General features: G+C 37.9%; 1 long non-coding RNA gene and 1 pseudogene across 2 annotated transcripts; both read left to right on the forward strand.

Moving 5' to 3' along the window:
• The first annotated feature begins 1,576 nt into the window (after positions 1–1,576).
• LOC116029810 lies at positions 1,577–8,352 on the forward strand (annotated as a pseudogene).
• Positions 8,353–8,804: 452 nt separating this feature from the next.
• Positions 8,805–11,133, forward strand: LOC116028925. Of its 2 annotated transcripts, XR_004100252.1 has the most exons (4): positions 8,810–9,779; positions 9,933–10,113; positions 10,199–10,349; positions 10,533–11,133. It is a non-coding gene; the product is annotated as an uncharacterized LOC116028925 (long non-coding RNA). The 2 variants fall into 2 exon arrangements; XR_004100251.1 differs by having other exon boundaries at positions 8,805–10,113.
• The last annotated feature ends 1,543 nt before the right edge of the window (positions 11,134–12,676 follow it).

Raw genomic sequence — 12,676 nt, forward strand, 5'->3', positions numbered from 1 at the left:
GACCCAAACAAAGAAAAAGCGAACGGTGTAGGGGAAACCGTTTATGTTTTTTTTTTTTTTCTAAAAGAACAATTAATTAATTAATTAATTTTTAATAGTTTTCTTTGTTTCCTTGCATAGGTTGGGAAGCTTGAAGAGGCCATAAATCACGGTAGAAATGAATTTCACAAATTTAATAGGTTTACAGAATTCGAAGACTTAGTTAAGGAGATAGGTAATACTTTAATTTGAGGCCGTGTGCTCTACATAACTTCCACCAGTAGCATTTATCTTCTGGTTCTTCATGTTTCTTTTCCTTGGCGCATTCCATCCTAGAGGCTCTCTATGAAAATTTTCTTATTGCGGAATAATAATAATAATAAAACAAAAAATAATAATAATAAAACAAAACATCACCATCATCTTTATCAACACCCATTTCCTTTTGTTTTTTCTTTTCCTTTTCTTTTCTTTCTTCTTCCATTCTTCTTTCTTCCTTTTCTTGTCTTTCTTCTTTCCTCTATTATCATAATAATAATAATAATAATAATAATAATAATAATAATAATTAGAAGAAGAAAAAGAAGAAGAAGAAGAAAACGTTACCAGCCATTTCATCATCTTCTTCACCAGCCATCTCATCATCTTCTTCTTCGACCGGCAAGGAGAGAGAGAGAGATAACGGCGGGGAAAAAGAAAAAAAATACATATGCTACAAAAACAACCAAAACCATTGTGGCATATATATATATATATATATAATAATAATAATAATAATAATAATAATATGTAATAATAATTGATTGCTAAATTTATGAAAATATATATGGTTAACTAATATAATCAATAATTTACCCAAAATAATTGTCGAATTTACCTTATAATCAATAAATAAATTAATAAAATAATTAATTAATAAAATCAATATTTTGACTAAAATGCCCTTAAGTTGGCGGGAAAGTTTGGGAGTAGGATAATACTTTTATATATAGTATAGATTATTATTACTATCCCGTTTCCTTTTTCATTTTCTATCAATTAGGTGCCAATTAAAGCACAAATATAATAATTCTATTTCCTTTTTCATTTTCTATTCATGAGGTGCCAATTAAGGCACAAATATAATAATTTCTTTTCCTTTTTCATTTTCTATCAATTAGGTGCCAATTAAAGCACTAATATACATAGAAATTATATCAATATTATTATTATTATTATTATTATTATTATAATATTATAATATTGTTCCCATAAATTTGTGAGATTACAAAAATGCCCCTGAGTTTGAGCGAGAAAAGGTTTCCAGACACTTCTATTATATATATATATTTGTCAAAAAAAAAACAAAGATATTGATATAGATATAGATTATATGAATATGAATATGACCGTTGCTCCCAACATTCAAACTCGTATATATATAAAAACACAATTTCTCCAACAAACCACAAACATCTTTCGCAACTTGCAGAGCTTCAGGTCTTCTTCATCCCAAATCCCAATCCCCCCATTTGTGCTCCTATCTATCTATCTAATCTTTTCTCACCGTTTTTGTGTCCTTCAGATTTTTTCTATTGCAAGTTGATTGAGTTCCTCCATGTCCAAGATGATGTTGCGATCCAGCAAGCCGCCGCTTCCGAGATCTCCGATTCGTCTCCGCTCTCGACGTGCGCTCCGATCTACCACAAACACGCTTCAAACTCCACCAGGTATTGCAAGAATCCGATAAACGGTTAGTTCAAGAAATTCAAGGATTTCTCCTTCTTTTCTTTTTTCTTGGATGGCATAGGTTCTTTGACAAAATCCAAGTTGCCTAATCCTCGGAGCGACGTTGAAGAATAGGAGATGCGTCTGGAATACCATTCAATTTCATGTGAGCTCCGGGCGCTGGCAAAGATGTTGGCAAATGGAGTTGGCAGCAGCCACAAATTAGGCAAGCATGCAACAATTGACAAAGAATTAGGCAAGTCAAAAGAGTTAGGCATGGAGTTAGGCACCTACCAAAATATTTATTATTTGGTCCCTAAACTTTGGACTAACTACAAAATGACCCCTATTCCTCAACTATAAATAGGGAGGTCATTTGCCATTCTTGTCATCCCAAATCATTCTATTCTTCCCTCATATACTAGAGATATTAGAGAGTTTGTTGAGTGTATTTCTCCTTCCTAGCAAGAGAGGATTATCCTTGTTTTCTCCTTGTTAGTTAGAGAGTGGTTGTAACTCCTATTTTCTCATAGTGAAATTCTTTTACCCTTGCCCGTGGTTTTTACCCTAATTTGTTTAGGGGTTTTCCACGTAAAATCTGTGCCTCATTTATTTTTTCTTTCTCAAATTATTGTTGCAATCTGATCTATCCCACTTCCGCGGGCGCAACAATTGGTATCAGAGCCTTCAGATATATTGTTCAGAATTTGTTTCAAGAACAATATGGCAGCGAAATTTGAGATTGAAAAATTCAATGGGAAAAATTTCTCATTGTGGAAATTGAAAGTAAAGGCTATCCTGAGGAAAGACAACTGTCTAGCAGCTATCAGTGAAAGGCCGGTGGATTTTACTGATGACAAAAAATGGAGCGAGATGAACGAGGATGCTATGGCGGATCTATACCTATCAATAGCAGATGGAGTATTGTCAAGCATCGAGGAGAAGAAGACGGCCAAGGAGATTTGGGATCACCTCAACCGGTTGTACGAGGCCAAGTCACTGCACAACAAAATTTTCCTTAAGAGGAAATTATATACTCTTCGTATGTCAGAATCTACTTCAGTGACGGAACACTTAAATACGCTGAATACTCTATTTTCCCAACTTACATCTCTAAGCTGTAAAATAGAGCCACAGGAGCGTGCGGAATTTCTACTTCAGAGTCTACCTGATTCGTATGATCAACTCATCATCAACTTAACAAACAACATCCTTACAGACTATCTAGTCTTCGATGATGTTGCAGCTGCGGTTCTTGAAGAAGAAAGTCGGCGCAAGAACAAGGAGGACAGACAAGTTAATCTGCAACAGGCAGAGGCGTTAACGGTGATGAGAGGAAGGTCAACAGAACGTGGCCAAAGCAGTGGTCGTGGTAGATCAAAATCAAGTAAGAAGAATTTAAAGTGTTACAACTGTGGAAAGAAGGGTCACTTGAAGAAAGATTGTTGGAATTTACCTCAGAATTCCAATCCTCAAGGAAATGTTGCAAGTACCTCGGATGATGGAAGTGCTCTTTGTTGCGAAGCACCAATAGCCAGGGAAGGCAGAAAAAGGTTCGCGGATATATGGCTCATAGACTCGGGAGCCACATATCACATGACCTCAAGGAAAGAATGGTTCCATCATTATGAACCAATCTTAGGAGGATCTGTGTACAACTGCGACGATCATGCCTTGGAGATTATCGGCATTGGAACCATCACGCTGAAGATGTACGATGGAACAGTCCAAACTGTTCAGGATGTGCGGCACGTGAAGGGCTTGAAGAAAAATCTATTATCCTATGGAATATTGGATAATAGTGCAACCAAGATTGAAACACAGAAAGGAGTCATGAAGATTTTCCAAGGAGCGCTTGTGGTGATGAAAGGGGANTCCGGGGTTAACAAAGGTATCACTTCCTTTGTGTGAGCATTGTATAACAAGTAAGCAGCACCGTCTTAAATTCAGCACATCAAATTCTAGAGGCAAGGTTGTTCTAGAATTGGTTCACTCTGATGTGTGGCAAGCACCGGTTCCATCCCTAGGAGGGGCAAAGTATTTTGTCTCATTCATCGACGATTACTCTAGGAGATGCTGGGTGTACCCTATCAAGAGAAAGTCAGATGTGTTTGCGACTTTCAAAGCCTTCAAAGCACGGGTGGAACTTGATTCCGGGAAGAAGATCAAGTGTTTCAGGACAAATAATGGAGGGGAATATACAAGTGAGGAATTTGATGACTTCTGCAAGAAGGAAGGCATCAAAAGGCAGTTCACGGTGGCATACACTCCTCAACAAAATGGAGTGGCAGAGCGGATGAACAGAACCTTGCTGGAAAGGACAAGAGCAATGTTGAGGGCTGTGGGCTTAGAAAAATCATTCTGGGCAGAAGCAGTCAATACCGCCTGTTATTTGGTGAATCGAGCTCCATCAACTGCAATCGAGCTGAAGACACCAATGGAGATGTGGACTGGTAAGCCTGTTGATTATTCAAACCTCCATATATTTGGAAGCATTGTGTATGCAATGTACAATGCCCAGGAAATTACAAAGTTGGATCCGAAGTCCAGGAAATGTAGATTCTTGGGGTATGCTGATGGAGTAAAGGGGTATCGCTTGTGGGATCCCACTGCCCACAAAGTTGTCATCAGCAGGGATGTTATCTTTGTAGAGGACAAGCTACAAAGAGGAGAAGTTGATGATAGCACGGAAAAAGAAAAGCCAGAAACTACTCAGATACAAGTAGAGGAGGAATTTGAACAAGATTCTTCTGAAGCAGAACCGGCGCACGAGGAACCAGAACCAGAACGCTCTGGAGCTCCAACAACTCGTCAATCAGACCGTGAAAGAAGACGTCCCACTTGGCACTCAGATTATGTTATGGAAGGGAATGTTGCATACTGCCTTCTAACAGAGGATGGTGAGCCATCAACCTTTCAGGAGGCGATAAACAGCTCAGATGTTTCTCAATGGACGGCAGCAATGCAGGAAGAAATAGAAGCTCTCCATAAAAATAATACATGGGAACTTGTGCCACTACCACAAGGAAGGAAGCCAATTGGTAACAAATGGGTCTTCAAAATCAAAAGGAATGGTGACGATCAAGTGGAGCGGTATCGTGCAAGACTGGTGGTGAAGGGATATGCTCAGAAAGAAGGTATTGATTTCAATGAAATATTTTCACCTGTGGTTCGACTAACAACAGTTCGTGTAGTTTTGGCGATGTGTGCTACATTCAACTTACATCTAGAGCAGCTAGATGTGAAAACGGCTTTTCTTCATGGAGATCTTGAAGAAGAGATATATATGCTCCAGCCTGAAGGATTTGAAGACAAAGAGAATCAGAACTTGGTTTGCAGGTTGAACAAATCTCTGTACGGTTTAAAGTAGGCGCCAAGGTGTTGGTATAAGAGATTTGATTCCTTCATCATGTGCCTTGGATACAACAGACTGAATGCAGACCCTTGTGCATATTTCAAGAGGTTTGGAAAAGATAACTTTGTTATATTGCTGTTGTATGTAGATGACATGTTGGTCGCAGGCCCCAACAAAGATCACATTGATGAATTGAAGGCACAACTGGCTAGGGAATTCGAAATGAAGGACTTGGGACCAGCAAACAAGATTCTAGGGATGCAAATTCACCGAGACAGAGGTAATAGGAAGATTTGGCTTTCTCAAAAGAATTATTTAAAGAAAATCTTGTCACGTTTCAGCATGCAAGATTGTAAGCCAATTTCTACCCCTCTTCCTATTAATCTCAAAGTATCCTCAAGTATGAGTCCTAGCAATGAAGAAGGTAGGATGGAGATGTCTCGAGTACCGTATGCATCAGCGGTGGGGAGTCTAATGTTCGCTATGATATGTACAAGACCAGACATTGCGCAAGCAGTGGGAGTAGTTAGTCGGTACATGGCGAATCCAGGCAGAGAGCATTGGAACTGTGTGAAGAAGATCCTAAGATACATCAAGGGGACCTCAGATGTTGCATTATGTTATGGAGGATCAGACTTTATTATCAACGGGTATGTGGATTCTGACTATGCAGGGGATTTGGATAAAAGTAAATCTACGACAGGATATGTGTTCAAAGTTGCTGGTGGAGCTGTAAGCTGGGTTTCAAAACTGCAAGTAGTTGTGGCTACGTCAACAACAGAAGCAGAATACGTAGCAGCTACACAAGCCAGCAAAGAAGCAATTTGGTTGAAAATGCTATTGGAGGAACTCGGGCACAAACAAGAGTTTGTCTCTTTGTTTTGTGACAGTCAGAGTGCCTTGCATCTAGCAAGGAATCCTGCATTTCATTCAAGGACGAAACACATACGAGTACAATATCATTTCATCCGAGAGAAGGTGGAAGAAGGGACAGTAGATTTGCAGAAAATCCATACCACGAACAACGTAGCAAATTTCCTAACAAAGGTAATCAATGTTGATAAGTTTACTTGGTGTCGACCTTCCTGTGGTCTAATAGAGACGTAAGCGACATGGAAAGTGCAAGGTAGAAAGAATGGTGTGAAGATTTGATTGTTACAATCTAATCTTCAAGTGGGAGATTGTTGGCAAATGGAGTTGGCAGCAGCCACAAATTAGGCAAGCATGCAACAATTGACAAAGAATTAGGCAAGTCAAAAGAGTTAGGCATGGAGTTAGGCACCTACCAAAATATTTATTATTTGGTCCCTAAACTTTGGACTAACTACAAAATGACCCCTATTCCTCAACTATAAATAGGGAGGTCATTTGCCATTCTTGTCATCCCAAATCATTCTATTCTTCCCTCATATACTAGAGATATTAGAGAGTTTGTTGAGTGTATTTCTCCTTCCTAGCAAGAGAGAATTATCCTTGTTTTCTCCTTGTTAGTTAGAGAGTGGTTGTAACTCCTATTTTCTCATAGTGAAATTCTTTTACCATTGCCCGTGGTTTTTACCCTAATTTGTTTAGGGGTTTTCCACGTAAAATCTGTGCCTCATTTATTTTTTCTTTCTCAAATTATTGTTGCAATCTGATCTATCCCACTTCCGCACCCTAATTTGTTTAGGGGTTTTCCACGTAAAATCTGTGCCTCATTTATTTTTTCTTTCTCAAATTATTGTTGCAATCTGATCTATCTCACTTCCGCGGGCGCAACAAAAGATGGTGCAGCAAGAAATCGGCAATGGGGATGGGGACGATCCTATTCCTGGGAATGGGGAATACTCATTGAACCCCAGAAGCCCATTGTTTGAGAGGGGGAGGCTCTACGAGGAGTACTCAGCCAGGAGGAATGAGAGGCTGAAGAGGAAGAAGTGCGGCGAAACCGAGGAGGAGAAGAAGGCAGTTTATGGTCTTGGAGTGAGAGTTGAGTCTGCTAAGAAAAGGGGGATTCCGGTGACTCCGATGATGGCGCAGAGGGGAGGAGGAGAGAAGCCTAGGTATATGCTAAGAAGCATGACAACAAACAAGGAGAACAAGAAGCCTCCTCCTCATCTGCCTATGAGTGTTGAGAAATCTGTTGGGGGTGGAGAGAAGAAGAAGAAGACTGCAGTTAGAAGGTCCAGGAAAATTTGATTTTTAAAGATGTTTCCCTTTTTTTTTTTCTTTTTTTTTTTTTCTGCCTTTTCAGTTTTTTGATTTCTTGAGTCTATTGCTGGTTGCTATCCGTTGTAAATTTGGCTATGTATGGATTTAGGATGTGAAGCTTTTGAAGACATTGAAGAGGCTATAAGTTTGATAGCTTCAATACAATTTGAAAATTCTTTAGGCCTTGGAGCTATATACAATTACATGTTTTTCTTTAACATCATAAGATTTCCCAAAAAACCTTTCACAAGCTCTCAACAATTATTTTCAAATTTCTTTAGGATATCATAAATTGGATTGATGGAAGGAAAGACAGTCTAGAAAGGCATGACTTTCAACACTACTTTTCATGGTGAGTTATTCTTTTGTAATACAAGCATTGTGCTTCCTGTTCTCTATGCTGATAATTGCTTCTCTGCACCCCCCATTCCCCCATCCTTTTGGGGTCTTCTAAAGCTTCTGTGACTGTCAATATTGTATATGTAGGGAATGGTGAGCAACTTTTGTTTGTTCATCCCAAGTCTCAATACATTATTCCCCTGAATAGATGCTTTGGTTGATTGTTGCTACGCCCTTTTCCCTGTTAATTTACCTCAGTTGTTTGGTCAAGTAATTTTCAGTTGGATTGGTGACAATTCTTTAAAGGAGTTACAAGAAGCCAATGTGTCAAGACAGTGCTTCCCTATATTAAAAGAGTGTGCTACAAAGGTTGTCTCTCTAAAGAACTTAATAAACATCACCAAATATTACATGTTCAGGCATTAGTGTTAATTTATTTGGTTTTGTCACCAACTCACCATCATTACTGTCATTGTTACCATTCCTTCAGGCAATTAGAGTTGCTTCTGATGCAGATCCAGATGTAGCTCAATTGAGTGGCATGGCAGCAACAATTCTGGAAGGTATCACATCTTGTCACATATGTAAGTAATGCTGGGTTTGGCTATCAACTGAATTTTGTGATTTTTTAATGACTGTTAATGCTGCACAGGGTTGTTCTCTTCACTTAATTACTTCTTCTCTGAGAATGGGATTCGTGTATGTGATTATCAGCTAGCATAGTAGCATTATGGCGTCATGTCAAAAGAGTAGCTGGTATGCGATTAGAAGTTGAATGGAAAGAGATGCCACTTGGTTATTGTTAATTATTATCCATCTGGAATGCAGAGCATCCTTACAATCTCTGGTGAATGGATGGGGTAATGGGCAGGTGTAGTCTTAAACTTAATTTAAGAGTATCACAATCTGTTAGAAATTATTTTAAAGTGACTAATTATATATGGAGTATAATGCATACCTTTGAGCTCTTTGCAGAGGAAATAATGCAGAAATGTCTTTTTTAATGTAATTCAGTCTATGAATAATATTTCTCATCTTTTCTTTACTCTTATCACATTATGCAACTGCAGGAAGCGCTGTTAATAGTTGGACATACATTTAGCTTATGGTGCTTGAACCCCGCTGTTGACTTCAGAGAAATTGCTGATCGTTCTCTAGCTGTTATCCTAACATCAGGGTATACATACATAATGCCTAACTTGACACCCCCCCCCCCCCCTTCCTTTTTTTTTTGTTTTTCCTATTTATTTATTATAGTTATATCCGTTTCAGAAACAAACTTATTATGTGGAATTTTATGCATCCTACTCAAGAACATGTTTTATGTGCCATAATATTCAAATATCAAAAGTTGGAAGATCTAAATGTCTTAATAGCATATGCCTTTATTTTTCTTTTCTTTTTCATTCACAAAATAAATGTAGTGTATGTATTCCCTAGCTATGAACAATGTGAAATGCAAGTTCACCTGAAGGATAATGCTAAACATTGCTTCATCCAGCATGACAAAGTCATTGCTTCTTGTTGTACAATAAGCAAAGTGCATAGAAAATTCCCTCTCGCATGTTTCTTCAATGAATTTACATGAGGGAACAGATGCTATCACTTGAAGAATTGTGCACAGTGTGTCCTGCAACAAAGTCAACAGTTAGCCTTATAGTGGACTAACAATGTGAAATGCAAGTTCACCTGGAGGATAATGCTAAACATTGCTTCATCCAGCATGACAAAGTCATTGCTTGTTGTTGTACAGTAATCAAAGTGCTTAGAGAATTCCCTCTCGCATGTTTCTTCAATGAGTTTACATGAGGGAAAAAAATGCTATCACTTGAAGAATTGGGCACTGTGTGTCCTGCAACAAAGTAAACAGTTAGCCTCATAGTGGACTAACAATGTGAAATGAAAGTTTACCTGGAGGATAATGCTAAACAATGCTTCATCCAGCATGACAAAGTCATTGCTTGTTGTACAATAATCAAAGTGCACAGAGAATTCCCTCTCGCATGTTTCTTAAATGATTTTACATGAGGGAAAAGATGCTATCACTTGAAGAATTGGGCACAGTGTGTCCTGCAACAAAGTCAACAGTTAGCCCCATAGTGGACTAACAAATATCTTGCCGAAAAGTTTCTGCTTCATCGCGCACTAAACTTGGCATATCAGAAAACTTGTTGTATGACCTTCCAATAGGAGAACACAATCCCTGCAGGTAATATATAGATAAAAGGCATTAATTAATATCTTATAATTCATTTCCACATTTAGCACTAAGTACCATATTGAACAAATGAGCATGAAAGATAACAAGTTGAAAAAAATTCGGGAGATTACCTCTGAAAGGTGCTCGAGAATTGTTTTGCAGCATTCCTGGTGAAGAAGAGAGATCCCGAACTTATCTGTCAGTAGAAGAAGCTAGAGTAACAGTGCATTAGTGCTGACTTGATAGATGTGAACTTCAGTTATGGGCAGCTGTAATCTCAAGGGGTCCTACAAATTATCCACTGAATGCAAGTTATAAAACATCAGATTCATATGCTTTCCAGGTACTGCTAGCCATTTACACTAACATTTGACCATACCGAGTTCAGTCTTTCACACCCTCTTCATTGTCATCCTTTCTTTGTGAAGGATTCACTTGGTACATCTTTAGAAGAAATATGCAAGGTTGTTCCAGGCTATCTTATATTCTTTCCTAGCTATAAACTGATGGAGAAACTAAGTAGTCGATGGCAAGAAACAGGCCAATGGGATTGACTTAATAAGAAACCCCTTTTTGATGGTAAGATTTGCTTATATTTATTGTTTGACTATCAGTGCTTTATTTACTTTAAATGTGAAGGGATCAAATTGACTATAAACTATGTACACTATGCATTTGTAAATGTGTGGAAGAAAACTGATTTAGCTTGATTATGTTTACCAATACCAATAATTCTTTCTTGGCTGGCTTTGTTTTATTTAGAGCCAAGAGGAAGCCAGGAAGAATTTGAATCTGTTTTGAAGGGTTACTATGAATTCATTCACCAGGGAAGTAAACCAGTCTTGGGAAGAGGGAAGGGCAGGAAATCTGAGAAGAATTTATCAAGATCTTCTAAAGATAACAAGAAAGGAGCTGCTTTTCTTGCTGTCTTCAGAGGAAAGGTATTCAACAGGAGCTTCTTCCTAGGACTCTTTTCTACCTTGTGTTTAAGTGCTGATTCCTGTTATGATCTTTCTGGATAAATCAGATCACAAGTATGGTTTATTATGATTCCCACTTTTGTGCTCAGTCACAGCATTGTATTGAACAAAAATTCCAGCTGGAAGTTATAATACTTACCATAACTGATGTGGGAATTCATTATTTAGCATACATTGTTCAAGTCATGCCAAAGTGTTCTTTATTCTCATATTTGCATCTGTTGGAAAACAAAGTGCTATTAACATTCTCTTATTTTACTCATGGTAAAAGTAGAGTTATTGTGTTAGTTGAATAGTCATGCCCCACAATTGGCAGATGTTGTAAAGTGTTGAGACTCACATTGCCGATAAATGGTAGGCACAAAGGCTATTGCAATCTCCAACTCATGTTCTCTCTTACTAGTGGTTGGTATATATTTACTACCCATTTGGACCACAACTTCATAATATTTCTTGAACAGAATAAGAAAGGGAATGCAGCTCTTGCCACTTGAGATGTTGTAAAGTGTTGAGACTCACATTGCCGATAAATGGTAGGCACAAAGGCTATTGCAATCTCCAACTCATGTTCTCTCTTACTAGTGGTTGGTATTGCAATCTCCAACTCATGTTCTCTCTTACTAGTGGTTGGTATATATTTACTACCCATTTGGACCACAACTTCATAATATTTCTTGAACAGAATAAGAAAGGGAATGCAGCTCTTGCCACTTGAGATGAACAGAATAAGAAAGGGAATGCAGCTCTTGCCACTTGAGATTTTGTTTTATCTTTGATGGTATCCAAACTTCAAAAATCAATGCATCTTCTGTAATCAAACTTGATTACTGCAGGTTTCTGAAGGCATTGATTTCTCTGATGAGATGGCTAGAGTGGACGTATCCTTTTTCTCTTTTTCTTGAACAATGTGAATTTTTTTTACTTGTTGAGTTGTAATGAAGAATGAATTTGATAGTGGATTTGTGTGCTCGATAGGCCATACTTTCACTTGGTTTCACAACTGAGATCTCAGTAAAGGACTTTCATTAACATGATAATAGTATTTCTGTCAGAAGTGTAATTATTGGTTTTGACGTTAACTGCAAACTATAATTGTAGTTGCTCTTTCTGCACTTTGTATTGGGAAACCAAGTGATGCCTCGCAAAATTCTGTTTCTAATCTTGAGGATATGCCTTCTGCAAATAAGAGCAGAATATATATATCCAGGAAAAACAATCAGAAAGTGAATATTTCAACTCTGCCAGGGGAAAAAATTAAAGCAGAAGCAAATAATGCTAACAGAATTCAAAAATCTGCTGGCCTGGCCTATTCAAATTTTCAAAGGATGTCCACAAGATGTGACTTACCCTACAACCAAGTGAGTGCTATTCAGGGTTTCATTTCTCCAGATGAAAAGAACGTAACTCAAAGGACAGCAGGAGTTATATTGATCTGGAATGTGAATCTCCAAATGGCTCCAGGTAGTTGTCTTGGCCCTCTTAATATTACTATGATTTGATGAATATTCATTTGCCAACATCCAATTGCAAATAATTGCATATCTTATTATTTGAAATTCCATTCTTCTAGCATTCAGTTTGAAGAAACCGAAGAAACCAATAAACTGCTGCTCTATGTTCATTGTCTTAGATAATGAGCTCTCGTTTTATTTTGTAATGGCAATTAATATGTTAGTAGGTGCTCAGGAGAAGCATTAGGAGCAGTATGCACTGGTGACCCTCAATCAACCTTCGTAATGGAAACTCCTGTTGTTAGTGGCACTATTCATTCAACTTCTGTTCAGGCATCTGTTCAGGATTTAAATAACTTGACATAACATGTCCATATCAGATCTGAAGCTGGATCCTGAATCAAAATGCTTAGAGGTTACACCTGAAAGAAATTTTTGTGCAGTACGTAATGGAATAATTATATTCGTGATGTAG

This window comes from Ipomoea triloba, chromosome 9 (assembly GCF_003576645.1).
Source record: "Ipomoea triloba cultivar NCNSP0323 chromosome 9, ASM357664v1".
Taxonomy (NCBI): Eukaryota; Viridiplantae; Streptophyta; class Magnoliopsida; order Solanales; family Convolvulaceae; genus Ipomoea; species Ipomoea triloba.